The sequence below is a fragment of the Macaca thibetana genome, chromosome 4 (assembly GCF_024542745.1).
Source record: "Macaca thibetana thibetana isolate TM-01 chromosome 4, ASM2454274v1, whole genome shotgun sequence".
Classification (NCBI taxonomy): domain Eukaryota; kingdom Metazoa; phylum Chordata; class Mammalia; order Primates; family Cercopithecidae; genus Macaca; species Macaca thibetana.
Window position 1 is genome coordinate 70,638,423 of NC_065581.1, and position 13,196 is coordinate 70,651,618.

The 13,196-nt window shown below is 44.2% G+C and overlaps 1 protein-coding gene and 1 pseudogene across 2 annotated transcripts in view; one reads left to right on the forward strand and one right to left on the reverse strand.

Moving 5' to 3' along the window:
• KHDC1 (KH domain containing 1) overlaps positions 1-13,196 on the reverse strand; it is a 66,062-nt gene that overhangs the window by 36,466 nt on the left and 16,400 nt on the right. Inside the window, exon 2 of one of the 2 annotated variants that reach the window (XM_050786528.1) lies at positions 10,241-10,283. The exons of the other annotated variant lie outside the window; for it this stretch is intronic. The gene's annotated coding sequence lies outside the window, so the exon portion shown is untranslated. The remainder of the gene's footprint in view (positions 1-10,240; positions 10,284-13,196) is intronic. 2 annotated transcript variants of the gene reach the window in all.
• Positions 9,756-11,656, forward strand: LOC126952131 (eukaryotic translation initiation factor 3 subunit E-like; annotated as a pseudogene).

Below are 13,196 nucleotides of genomic sequence, written 5' to 3' on the forward strand. Positions count from 1 at the left end.
CAAAACAAACCTTCTTCTTGCCTGGGGACTCCCTTTGTAGGACTAACAAATGAGCCACAAGGTTAGATATTATGGTTTAGGAGTCATGCAGCTGGAGGCTACAAGATTCTGACCCTCCCTAGACTGCTCTTAAGATCAGTGCTTGAGATACTTTACAGACCCTGCACTTGATAGATCAGCTGGCACCACCACCCAGATCAATAAACTGGCTCATCTGATCTTGTGGCCCTCACCCAGGAACTGACTCAGTGCAAGAGGCTTTAATTCCCTATTATTTCATCTCTGACTTAACCAATCAACACAACACACTGTCCTTCCCCCACCCACAGTATTATCCTTAAAAACTCTGATCCCTGGCCGGGCGCGGTGGCTCAAGCCTGTAATCCCAGCACTTCGGGAGGCCGAGGCGGGTGGATCACGAGGTCAGGAGATCGAGACCATCCTGGCTAACATGGTGAAACCCCGTCTCTACTAAAAATACAAAAAACTAGCCGGGCGTGGTGGCGGGCGCCTGTAGTCCCAGCTACTTGGAGGCTGAGGCGGGAGAATGGCGTGAACCCGGGAGGCGGAGCTTGCAGTGAGCCGAGATCGCACCACTGCACTGCCAGCCTGGGTGACACAGTGAGACTCCGTCTCAAAAAAAAAAAAAAAAAAAAAAAAAAAAAAAAGCCGGGCGCGGTGGCTCAAGCCTGTAATCCCAGCACTTTGGGAGGCCGAGACGGGCGGATCACGAGGTCAGGAGATCGAGACCATCCTGGCTAACACGGTGAAACCCCGTCTCTACTAAAAAAATACAGAAAACTAGCCGGGCGCGGTGGCGGGCGCCTGTAGTCCCAACTACTGGGGAGGCTGAGGCAGGAGAATGGCGTGAACCCGGGAGGCGGAGCTTGCAGTGAGCTGAGATCTGGCCACTGCACTCCAGCCTGGGCGGCAGAGCGAGACTCCGTCTCCAAAAAAAAAAAAAAAAAAAAAAAAACTCTGAATGCTTCAGGAGACAGATTTGAGTAATAATAAAACTCTGGTCTCGTGCACAGGCGGCTCTACGTGAATTACTCTTTCTCTATTACAATTCACCTGTCTTTATAAATTGGCTCTGTCTAGGAAATGGGCAAGGTGAACCCACCGGGCAGTTACACACCGGAGGTACATGCTATTAACATGATTTCACTTTTTATGTTGACCTTGATCATCAGGCTGAAGTAGTCTGTCAGTCCTCTCCACTGTAAAGTTACTCATCCCTTCCTTTTCCTTAATCTTTTGCAGGAAGTCGTTACGTATAGCTCACATTTAATGAAGGTACCGGGAGTTATGCTCCACCTCCATGAAGACAGAGTACCTACATAAATTATTTGAAATTCTGCATGGGAGATTTGTCTGTTCTACCTCATTTATTTAATTATTCATTTTTAACTGTATGAACTCAAGTGTTGCTTTTTTTTTTTTTTTTTTTTTAAAGAAGCAGCTTTTGGTTTTGTTTATCCGATTTTGTTTCTTATTCCATCGGCTTTTGCTTTAATCTTTTATTTCCTTAGCTGTTTTGTTTTATAGAGACAGGGTCTCACTTTGTTGCCCAGGCTGGTCTCAAGTGATCCACGCAAGTCTCAACTCCTGACCTCAAGTGATCCTCCTTCCCAGGCCTCCCAAAGTGCTGGGATTACAGGTGTGAGCGCCTGGCCCTTAGTTTTTGTTTCTTTAGGATCATTCTGTTTTCTGTAATTTTTGGAGTTGAATCTTTACCTCACTGGTTTTCCCTTTTTTTTTTTTTGGAGACAGAGTCTTGCTCTGTCACCCAGGCTGGAGTACAGTGGTGCGATCTTGGCTCACTGCAACCTCTGCCTCCCAGGTTCAAATTTTTGTATTTTTAGTAGGGAAAGGGTTTCACCATGTTGGCCAGGCTGGTCTTGAACTCCTGACCCTCAGGTGATCCTCCTGCCTCCGCCTCCCACAATGCTGGGATTACAGGCGTGAGCCACCATGCTGGCCCCATTCTTTCCTCTTTGATTCCTGCAGTACTTTCCCACTCCACCCTTCATCCTCTCCAGCACATTGAAACCACCTAATAATGCAAAGATTATGACAATGGGAGAAGTCTAGCATGACTGACTCCATCTTGCTTCTAGCCTCACAGGCTGGCTGTCCTCATTCCTTCCTGGGCATAGGCCAAACTAACCTTGGGAGGAATTTAATTTCTAGTTTAACTTTAAGGCAAGGATGATAATAGTCCCTCTCTAAAACGGATCCCCTCCTTGTTCAGGGACTGAAATAGCTTTTGTAAGACTAATGAAAACCCACAATGTTAGGATTATGGAGTGCCTGACTTCTGCCAAAATGTAGGTGTAGTTTTTGTAATCCCTTACTGCTCAGAAGTTATGTGGCCTTAGGTTATAAGATTTGTGACTTCCCCAGTTTCTCTTATAGATAAGATCACTAGTGTAGAACCTCAGATTGATCTATTGAATTGTTTTTCACATTTTTGCATTCTGGCAACTGACATACCCTACCAGGGCGCATGACTCCTGACTCAACCAGTCCTGTGGTCCCCACCCAGAGGTGCGCTTAGTGCACAAGGGCCATTTTCCACACCCCTAAGATTTCATCTTCAACTATTCCCTAGTTCCCTGCCCACCAAATAATCTATAAAAACTCTGGCCTCTGAGCTCTCAGGGAGGCAGATTTTAGTAATCTTAAACTCCTGTCTCTCTGCTTGGCTGGCCTTGCATTAATAAGACTATTTCTTTACTACCACAACACTGTCTCAGTGAATTGGATTTCCCTCAGTGAATTGGATTTCCCTCAGTGAATTGGATTTCCCTGTGCAGCAGGCAAGACGAACCTGTTGGGTGATTACAACATTGCTGGATTGATAGCAGCCTCATCTGCCAGGCTCAAAATCCAGGTATGCTCTTAAAGCTGCCCTTTCTCTTGGGATATCAGGCTTATCCACCCTTCCTGACCTTCTTTGAATCTTGAAAAGATTCAAGGATTGCCTGTGAAGTTTTGTGTCTGTTACTTTGCCTTTTTTTTTTTTTAGACGGAGTTTCGCTCTTGTCACCCAGGCTGAAATACAGTGGCGCAATCTCGGCTCACTGCAACCTCTGCCTCCTGGGTTCAAGTGATTTTCCTGCCTCAGCCTCCTGAGTAGCTGGGATTACAGGCACGCGCCACCACACTCGGCTAATTTTTGTATTTTTAGTAGAGATGGGGTTTCACCATGTTGGCCAGACTAGTCTCAAACTGCTGACTTTAGGTGATCCGCCCGCCTCGGCCTCCCATAGTGTTAGGATTACAAGTGTGAGCCACCGCGCTCCGCTCGGCGTGTCTGTTACTTTGCATTATAAATATCCCACTGTTTAAATTTCCATAGAGTTTGTTAAAGTCTTGGCAAAAATCCCACCAGTCCTACCAGAGACCACACATTGACTCTGCTGATCTGGCCTCTATGCCTTATTCATGCTTATCATGATTCTTTTTTTTTTTTTTTTTTTTTTTTTTTTGAGATGGAATCTAGCTCAGTAGCCCAGCCTGGAGTGCAGTGGCACAATCTCAGCTCACTGCAACCTCTGTCTCCTGGGTTCAAGCAATTCTCCTGCCTCAGCCTCCTGAGTAGCTGAGATTACAGGCACCTGCCACCATGCCCCACTAATTTTTGTATGTTTTAGTAGAGACAGGGTTTCGCCATGTTGGCCAGGCTGGTCTCAAACTCCTGACGTCAAGTGATCTGCCTGCCTTAGCCTCCCAAAGTGCTGGGATTACAGGCGTGGTCACCGCGCCCGGCCCATTTTCTATTTTTAGAAGAATCATGGCTTTCCAGATTTTGGTCAGTTCCTAGTTCCAAGAACTGATCAAAGTTAGCCACCAGATGGAGCTCAATCTTAGCTTAACTCCATCCCTAGCTTGTTCTTTAAAAGACAAACTGGAAAGGCCTTTTTTCTCCTTTATGCTAGTTTCCAAAGCACATTTCCTATAAATAATCACATTTAGAAAGGCAAAGGGCAAAGGGGAAAACTATTAAGCTTATCTATCCACATGATTCAGCAAAACTGTCCATTCAACAAGGCAAGACTTAGAACCCATCTGTGTAGCCAGTGAGAGATCTACACCCATTCCCAGCCTTATCCTGCTGCCAAACCATACCACAGTGTGTCAGGGAATAACAGCTACTTTTCGTTGCTTGGTCCTAAATGAATTCACTCGTTTGTGTGGGGTTTTTTTTAAGTCAGTAAAGGAAAAACTCAGAAATCCAAAAAAGTCTCTATATAGTTTATGTAAGATGATATTGGTGGTAATTAGATACTAATCACATTAATTTCTCAGATTCTCTGCTCTTGAGGACTTCTTTTCTTGAACTATATGAAATTCAGAACTATGAAGAAAAAGAGGGACCTGATGATAAAGAGAACTGATTCCCTCATTTATACCTGAGATAATGGATGGTGATACTAACAAATCAACTTTTCATTGATCAACTAAGCACTGAGAGCCACACCTCTTCTATTCTCTAAAAATAATTACAAAGATGAGCATGCAGAATGTGTTATGACAGAGAGCAATATATACTTTTAAAGAACCAGATGGGGCAGGGCATGGTGGCTCACGTCTATAATCCCAGCACTTTGGGAGGCCAAGGCAGGAGGATCATTTGAGATCAGGAGTTTGAGACCAGCCTGACAAACATGGTGAAACCCTATCTCTACTAAAAATAGTGAAAATTAGCTGGGCATGGTAGCTTGCACCTGTAATCTCAGTTACTCGGGAGGCCAAGGCAGGAGAATCACTTGAACCTGGGAGGCAGAGGTTCCAGCAAGCCGAGTTCACGCCACTGCACTCCAGCCTGGGCAACAGAGTGAGACTCTGTCTCAAAAAAAAGAACCAGATATTGGTCTCAGGATTTAATGCCCTGACAAGGATCCTGAAAGATGATGCAATCCTACTACCAGGATGGCTCCCAGAAGCATGGAAAAACCAATGGCCCACACTAAGTGAGGTAGAAATGCCAAAATTGTAGCAAAAGGTAGATGAATGAAAAGGCTCGGAGATGTGAGTATGCTATAGACTATATACTGCAAATAGTTGGAAAATCCACAAAGGACCCAGAAAATACATTACTTATCAAAGCAATAAGAAATATTCTAGTGAGAATGTCACCAACACCGCTAAGTTCAGTAGGGGCTCTTCTCTGAGAGCCAGGACTTACAGTAGGAGATGCTATGATAAAATGGTCTCTAATAGCAATTGCGATGATAGCCACTATCCCCCAAAGGCCAGTCAAGGCCACTTGACCCTCAGATGTCAGAAAGACACAATCATCGTAACAAGTGGCAAGTCAGTTTCACAGAGGGACCTGACTACTAGAGGGTTATGAAATGACTGAGGAAAAATATCTGGGCAGCCAACAAGGGTGCTATTCAATCTGTACATCAAAGAAATCAAGGCTAGATGATTAGGCTGGAAGCAGTAGTCTCATGCTCCCTTGCTCAGTTTCCAGACATATGCCAGTTTCCAGATCTGAAACTCAATGACTAAAGGAGAGGACAGATCCCCAGGAGGAAGGACCTGGCAATGCTATGGCAGTACATAGTAATGGTTCCCTATTCCTTTCCAGAAAGGAAACTACAGTCATTTACTTCAGGTAATATACACTAGGAAAACAGAAATACCCAAACATCATAGACTCTTGAACACAAGATCCCGGTTAACAATGATACATGTAGACCAGCATCATCTGCCACTCCTCTTACAGGGAGGACATATGGGGTCAAGTAATAAATGGAGTCCTAAGATCTAGCTCATGGTGGGCCCACTGGGTCCATAACCACCTAGTGATCATTTTTTCAGCTTCCAAATGTATACTTGGAATGGAGATTCTTGGCAGCTGGCACAACCCTAATATCGATTCTACTCCTCTGGGGTGAAAATAGAGTGGAGAAGGGCTGATGAAGCCCTCTGAAATTGCCACCACCTTCTTCCTGATCAAGACCAAATCAAATCCAATATCACATCCCTGGGGGAATGGCAGAAACTAGTGGCACCCTTAAAGACCTAAAGGATAGGGTTAGTTTCATCATATCTCCATTTAATTCACCACTCTGGTGCCTGCAAAAACCAGATGGATCCGAGAAGGTGGCAGTGAACTGCTGCAGACTCAACCAAGTGGTGGCACTAATTGCAGTTGCTGTGCCAGGTGCGGTATTTTTTATTAGAAACTGATTAACACAACCTTAGATATGAGATATGCATTCACTGATCTGGAGAAGTAAGTATTCTCTTCCATCCCTATCAGAAACAGTTTTCTTGGGCCAGACATGGTGGTTCATGCCTGTAATCCCAGCACTTTGGGAGGCAAAGGTGGGTGAATCACTTGAGGTCAGGAGTTCAAGACCAGCCTGGGCAACATGGTTAAACCCCATCTCTACTAAAAATACAAACATTAGCTGAGCACAGTGATGCATGCCCATAGTCCCAGCTTCTCAGGAGGCTGAGGCAGGAGAATCACTTGAACCTGGGAGGTGGAGGTTGCAGTGAGCTGAGATCATGCCACTGCACTCCAGCCTGGGCAACAGAGTGAGATTTCATCTTAAAAAAAAAAAAAGTTTTCTTTTAGCTGGGTGCAGTGGCACACACCTGTTTTCCTAGCCACTCAGGAGGCAGAGGCAGAGGATCACTTGAAGCCAGGAGTTTAAGGTTGTAGAAGGGTATGATGGCATATGTGAATTAGCCACTGCACACCAGCCTGAACAACATAGTATATTAAGACCCCCATCTCAAAAAAAAAAAGGTAATTACTGACAGGTGGTAGGGGTAGGAAGTGTTTAGATAATAGAAAAGCCTAGCCTAATAACACAGCCTAGTAGATGGTCTTAAAGTTTTCAGCCCCAATTAAACCTGAATAGATTAAAATATCCAATCATTTGTTGCATATCAGAGACATACTCAGTAGAAAAGGACATAATCCTTTTTCAACCAAAGACAGACAAATGGATTAGGCATAAGAATAAAATCTAAGTCAGGCACAGTGGCTCATACCTGTAATATCAGTGCTTTGGGAGGCGAGGTGGGCATATCACTTGAGACCAGGAGTTCTAGATTAGCCTGGCCAACATGGCAAAACCCCACCTCTGCTAAAAATACAAAACTTAGCCAGGCATGGTGACATGTGCCTGTAGTCCCAGCTACTCAGGAGGCTGAGGTGGGAGAATCACTTGAACCCAGGAGGCGGTAGTTGCAGTAAGCGAAGATTGTACCACTGAACTCCAGCCTGGGCGACAGAGTGAGACTCCATCTCAAACAAACAAAAAAAGAATACAATCTGGGCCAGGTACAGTGGCTCCTGTAATCCCAGCACTTTGGGAGGCCAAGGCAGAGGATCACCGGAGGGCAGGAGTTCAAGACCAGCCTGTCCAACATGGCAAAACCTTGTCTCTATTGAAAATAAAAAAATTAGCCAGGCCATGGTGGCTCATGCCTGTAATCCCAGCTACTCCAGAGGCTGAGACATGAGAATCACTTGAAAAAGGAGGCAGAGGTTGCATTGAGCCATGATCATGGCACTGCACGCCAGCCTGGGTGACAGAGCAAGACCCTGTCTCATAACAAACAAAAAAAAAGTAAAAAAGCGCCCAGGCACTGTGACTCACAGCTGTAATTCCAGCACTTTGGGACGCCAAGTGGGACGGATCACGAGGTCAAGAGATGGAGACCATCCTGGCCAACATGGTGAAACCACGTCTCTACTAAAATACAAAAAATTAGCCAGGCATGGTGGTGCATGCCTGTAGTCCCAGCTACTCAGGAGGCTGAGGCAGGGAAATCACTTGAATCCAGGAGGCAGAGGTTGCAGTGAGCCGAGATCATGCCACTGCACTCCAACCTGGCGACAGAGCAAGACTTCATCCAAAAAAAAAAAAAAGGAAAGAAAAAGAAAAAAATCTAGCCTTCTGTGCTACCTAGAGAGGGGTCCATACAATGTTGTTCTGGATTCCTGTTGCAACTTAAAGAGAAACTTTCACAATGTCCAGAGCCCTTGATGTCCTCAAATTTCTTACAGCAGGAACTCACTTAGGTGACACTAACCTTGATTTCCAAATGGAATGATAGTACATCTAAAAATGAAAGTGATGGCATCTATATCATAAATCTTTTTTTTTTTTCTAACAGGATCCAAAGTCCACAAATATCATAAATCTGAAGAGACCTGGGAGAAGCTTCTGCTGGCAGCTCATGCCATTGTTGCCATTGAAAACCCTGCTGGGCCGGGCGCGGTGGCTCAAGCCTGTAATCCCAGCACTTTGGGAGGCCGAGACGGGCGGATCACAAGGTCAGGAGATCGAGACCATCCTGGCTAACACGGCGAAACCCCGTCTCTACTAAAAACACACAAAAAAATTAGCTGGGCGAGGTGGCGGCGCCTGTGGTCCCAGCTACTCGGGAGGCTGAGGCAGGAGAATGGCGGGAACCCGGGAGGCGGAGCTTGCAGTGAGCTGAGATCTGGCCACTGCACTCCAGCCTGGGCGACAGAGCGAGACTCCGTCTCAAAAAAAAAAAAAAAAAAAAAAGAAAACCCTGCTGATGTGTCATATCCTGCAGGAATACTGGCTAGTGGGCTGTGCTGAAGTTTGCTGCTACCATTGGAGCCACATGTATTGCTGCTCACTTCACTTCTGGAACCTTTGCTAACCAGATCCAGTCATCTTCTGCTACCCACATCTTCTGGATGGTTACTGATTCTAGGGCTATCAGCCTCTCTCAGAGGCTTCTTATGGTAACCTACCTACCACTGCTCTACATCACAGATTCTCTCTGAGCCATGCGGACATTGTCATCCCATGGAACAACAAGGAAACTCAATCACTGAGTCTAATGTAGTGGATGCTGGCCCAGGAAGCTCTGTGCATGTGTTGCACCATCTCCCATGATCATGCCTGATCTCTACTTCTATAGAGATTCTGAAGAGATTGAAAAGGAAGAGTAGGCTGCAGCTGAAAAAGGAGGAATTTCAAAGTGAATGGACTGCTCCAGTGGAAGTTTACTGCTACTCAGTCTGAGGTTGCAGACTGGTTTAAAGGCATGCAGGTGCCCTCTGTGCCTATTCAGCAGTTCCCTACTGAAGATTGGAGCACTCAGCCTACCATGAATGACTGGTCCGCAACTCCCACTGCTCAGACCAGTGAATGGGTAAGAATAACCAATGAGTGGCCTTAAGCTGTTCTTCCACAAGCTCTTAAACAAGATGGAAATAAGGCTGATGGAAATAAACAACAGTTTCCAAGAAAAAAAGGAACAGCTGAAGTGGCAATGTTTAAATAATATCTAGTAGACTTTAACATGGATGTCATTAAGCAGGAAATTATGATCTTTTAAGTTGGAACATGTAATGTTAATCCTTTTGCACCAAAATATCTCTTTAAGTCTAAATTATCCACTTTTTTTTTTTTTAATTGTTTGTAGAGATAGAGGTTTCACTTTGTTGCCCAGGCTGTTCTTGACTTCCTAACTTCAGGCAATCCTCCTGCCTTGGCCTCCCAGAGTGCTGGGATTACAGGCATGTGCCACCGTGCCTGGTGTACCCAGTTTCTGTTATCAACAGAACACAGTGGTGTATGGTTGCTAAAGAAGAGTCCCAAGATTAGGACCTACATTAAGGTAGATTTTGAAATGTTTAAAATTCTGAGTTTGTTTTATTTTATTTTATTTATTTTTTTTTTTTTGAGACGGAGTCTCGCTCTGTTGCCCAGGCTGGAGTGCAGTGGCCGGATCTCAGCTCACTGCAAGCTCCACCTCCCAGGTTCACGCCATTCTCCTGCCTCAGCCTCCCGAGTAGCTGGGACTACAGGGGCCCGCCACTTCGCCCGGCTAGTTTTTTGTATTTTTTAGTAGAGACGGGGTTTCACCATGTTAGCCAGGATGGTCTCGATCTCCTGACCTTGTGATCCACCCGTCTTGGCCTCCCAAAGTGCTGGGATTACAGGCTTGAGCCACCACACCCGGCCTGTTTTATTTTTAATTAATCTTTGGGGAAAGGTTGGGAGCGGGGTGAGGGTTGAAGAAGTACCTATTGGGTACAATGTTTAATATTTGTGTGATGGGCACACTGGAAGCCCAAACCTCACTATTAAACAATACATTCATGTAACAAGCCTGCACATGTACCTCCTGAATCTATTTTTAAAAATTTAATTCTCGAGTACAGACTCCCTTTTTTTGGTAAGATGGCGGGTACGACTTAACTACTTGAATCACGCACCTTTTGGATCAGCATCTAGTCTTTCCGCTCCTTGAGTTTCTCTCTGTAAAAGAGATATATAATGAAAAGGAATTATTACAAGGTAAATTGGACCTTCTTAGTGATACCAACATGGTAGGTTTTGCTATGGATGTATACAAAGACCTTTATTGTGATGATATTCCTCATGCTTTGAGAGAGAAAAGAACCACAGTTGTTGCACAACTGAAACAGCTTCAGGCAGAAACAAAACTAATTGTGAAAATGAAGATCCAGAAACAACAAGGCAAATGCAGTCAACCAAGGATGGTAGGATGCTCTTTGACTGCCTGGCGGACAAGCATGGTTTTAGGCAGGAATATTTACATACACTCTACAGATACGCAAAATTCCAATATGAATGTGGGAATTACTCAGGAGCAGCAGACTATCTTTATTTTTTCAGAGTGTTGGTTCCAGCAACAGATAGAAATGCTGTAAGTTCACACTGGGGAAAGCTGGCCTCTGAAATCTTACAGCAGAATTGTGATGCAGACATGGAAGACCTTACATGGTTAAAAGAGACCATAGATAATAGTTCTGTGAGTTCTCCACTTCAGTCTCTTCAGCAGAGAGCATGGCTCGTTCACTGGTCTCGTTTTTTCTTCAATCACCCCAAAGGTGTGATATTATTGATCTCTTCCTTTACCAATCACAGTATCTTAATGCAATTCAGATAATGTGTCCACACATTCTTCACTATTTGACTACAGCAGTCATAACAAACAAGGATGTTCAAAAACATTGGCAGGTGCTAAAAGATCTAGTTAAAGTTACTCAACAGGAGTCTTACACATATAAAGACCCAATTACAGAATCTGTTGAATGCTTATATGTTAACTTTGATGGGGAAGAAGCTGAGAGAATGTGAATCAGTGCTTGTGAATGACTTTTTCTTGGTGGCTTAAGAATTTCCTGTTCTAAAACTTTAAATTTCACAAGAATGAAGATTTTGCTGTCTTGTTTCCTGCTATGTCCCCAGTGTAAACAGCATAAAGAAGTGCCATAAGATAGAAATTGTTGTTTTCTATTCACCAGTATATTCACAGCACCTAGAACAGCATCTGCTTTAGACTTACTAGATGAAGACTTAACAAGAACAGCACTTCTGCACATGTTAAGCACTTGATACATATTTGTGGAATAATTTCTACCATAACTAGCAGATACTTCCTAATTTGATGTGTAGCATCCCGTATTAACAAGACTTGTGAATGGAGTGGACATCTATTTATTCTTTGTTATATGCCAAATGTATTTATATTAATCATAACTCTTAATATTCCTTTGAAACTAAATAATTATTTCCACAGCTCTTAAAATAGAATTTAGGAGCCGGGCACAGTGGCTCAAGCCTGTAATCCCAGCACTTTGGGAGGCCGAGACGGGTGGATCACGAGGTCAGGAGATCGAGACCATCCTGGCTAACACAGTGAAACCCCGTCTCTACTAAAAAATACAAAAAACTAGCCAGGCGTGGTGGCCGACGCCTGTAGTCCCAGCTACTCGGGAGGCTGAGGCAGGAGAATGGTGTAAACCCGGGAGGCAGAGCTTGCAGTGAACTGAGATCCGGCCACTGCACTCCAGCCTGGGCGACAGAGCGAGACTCTGTCTCAAAAAAAAAATAAAAAAAATAAAATAAAATTTAGGAACCTAGCAACATGCCACTCATCCATTAACAGTGATAAATGTATCTAATTTTATAAACTTTTCATTAAAGTAACTGGTATAGTTTGGATACGTGTACCTGCCCAAATCTCAAGATTCTGGCTTCTACTGAAGAAACATGAGGAAAAGATTTTTTAAAAACTATAAAAGAAAGATGAAATGATAAAACTGTTATATAAAGGGTGACTTACATTTTAGAAACAATATATTGAGTATAAATTTTGAAAAATTGGAATAAAATTGACTATGATTCAAAAACAATTTAATTCACAAAAAAATTGTAATCCTTTTGAGCTAATTGTAGATTCACATGCAGTTGTAAGAAGTTACAAAGAGGCTAGGTGCAGTGGCTGACGCCTGTGATCCCAGCACTTTGGGAGGCTGAGGCAGGCAGATCTCTTGAGGCCAGGAGTTTGAGATTAGCCTGGCCAACATGGCAAAACCCCATCTCTACAAATTAGCAGAGCATGGTGGCATACACCTGTAGTTACAGCTACTTGGGAGGCTGAGGCATGAGAATCACTTGACCTGGGATTATAAATGTAATCCCAGCCATAGGCTGGGCGCAGTGGCTCACGCCTGTAATACCAGCACTTTGGGAGGCCGAGGTGGGTGGATCATCTGAGGTCAAGAGTTCAAGACCAGCCTGGCCAACATGGTGAAACCTGGTCTCTACAAAAACACAAAAATTAGCCGGGCATGATGGTGCACGCCTGTAATCCCAGCTACTCAAGAGGCTGAGGCAGGAGAATCGAATGAACCCAGGAGGCAGAGGTTTCAGTGAGGCAAGATCATGCCATTGCACTCCAGCCTGGGCAACAGAGCGAGACTCCACCTCAAAAAAACAAAAACAAACAAAAAAATAGCCATTTGGGAAGTCAAGGCAGGATTGCTTGAGACCAACCAGAAGTTCAAGGTTGCCTGGGCAATAGAGCAAGACTGTCTCAAAACAAAACAAAAAATCAGCATCTTTATAATGCATTCTTAGAACACAGTATAAATTAGTAATCCCTCACTCTTCTGCCCACTTTTACTTTAACATACTACATTTATGGATCTATTGTCTCTTTCCCTGTTCTAAAACTTGAGGCCAAGAGTTCGAGACCAGCCTGGGCAATATGGCAAAACCTGTCTCCTCTAAAAATATAAAAATTAGCCAGGTATAATGGCACATATCTGTAGTCCCAGCTACTCAAGAGGCTGAGGCAGGAGAATCACTTGAACCTAGGAGGCAGAGGTTGCAGTGAGCCGAGATCACGCCACTGCACTG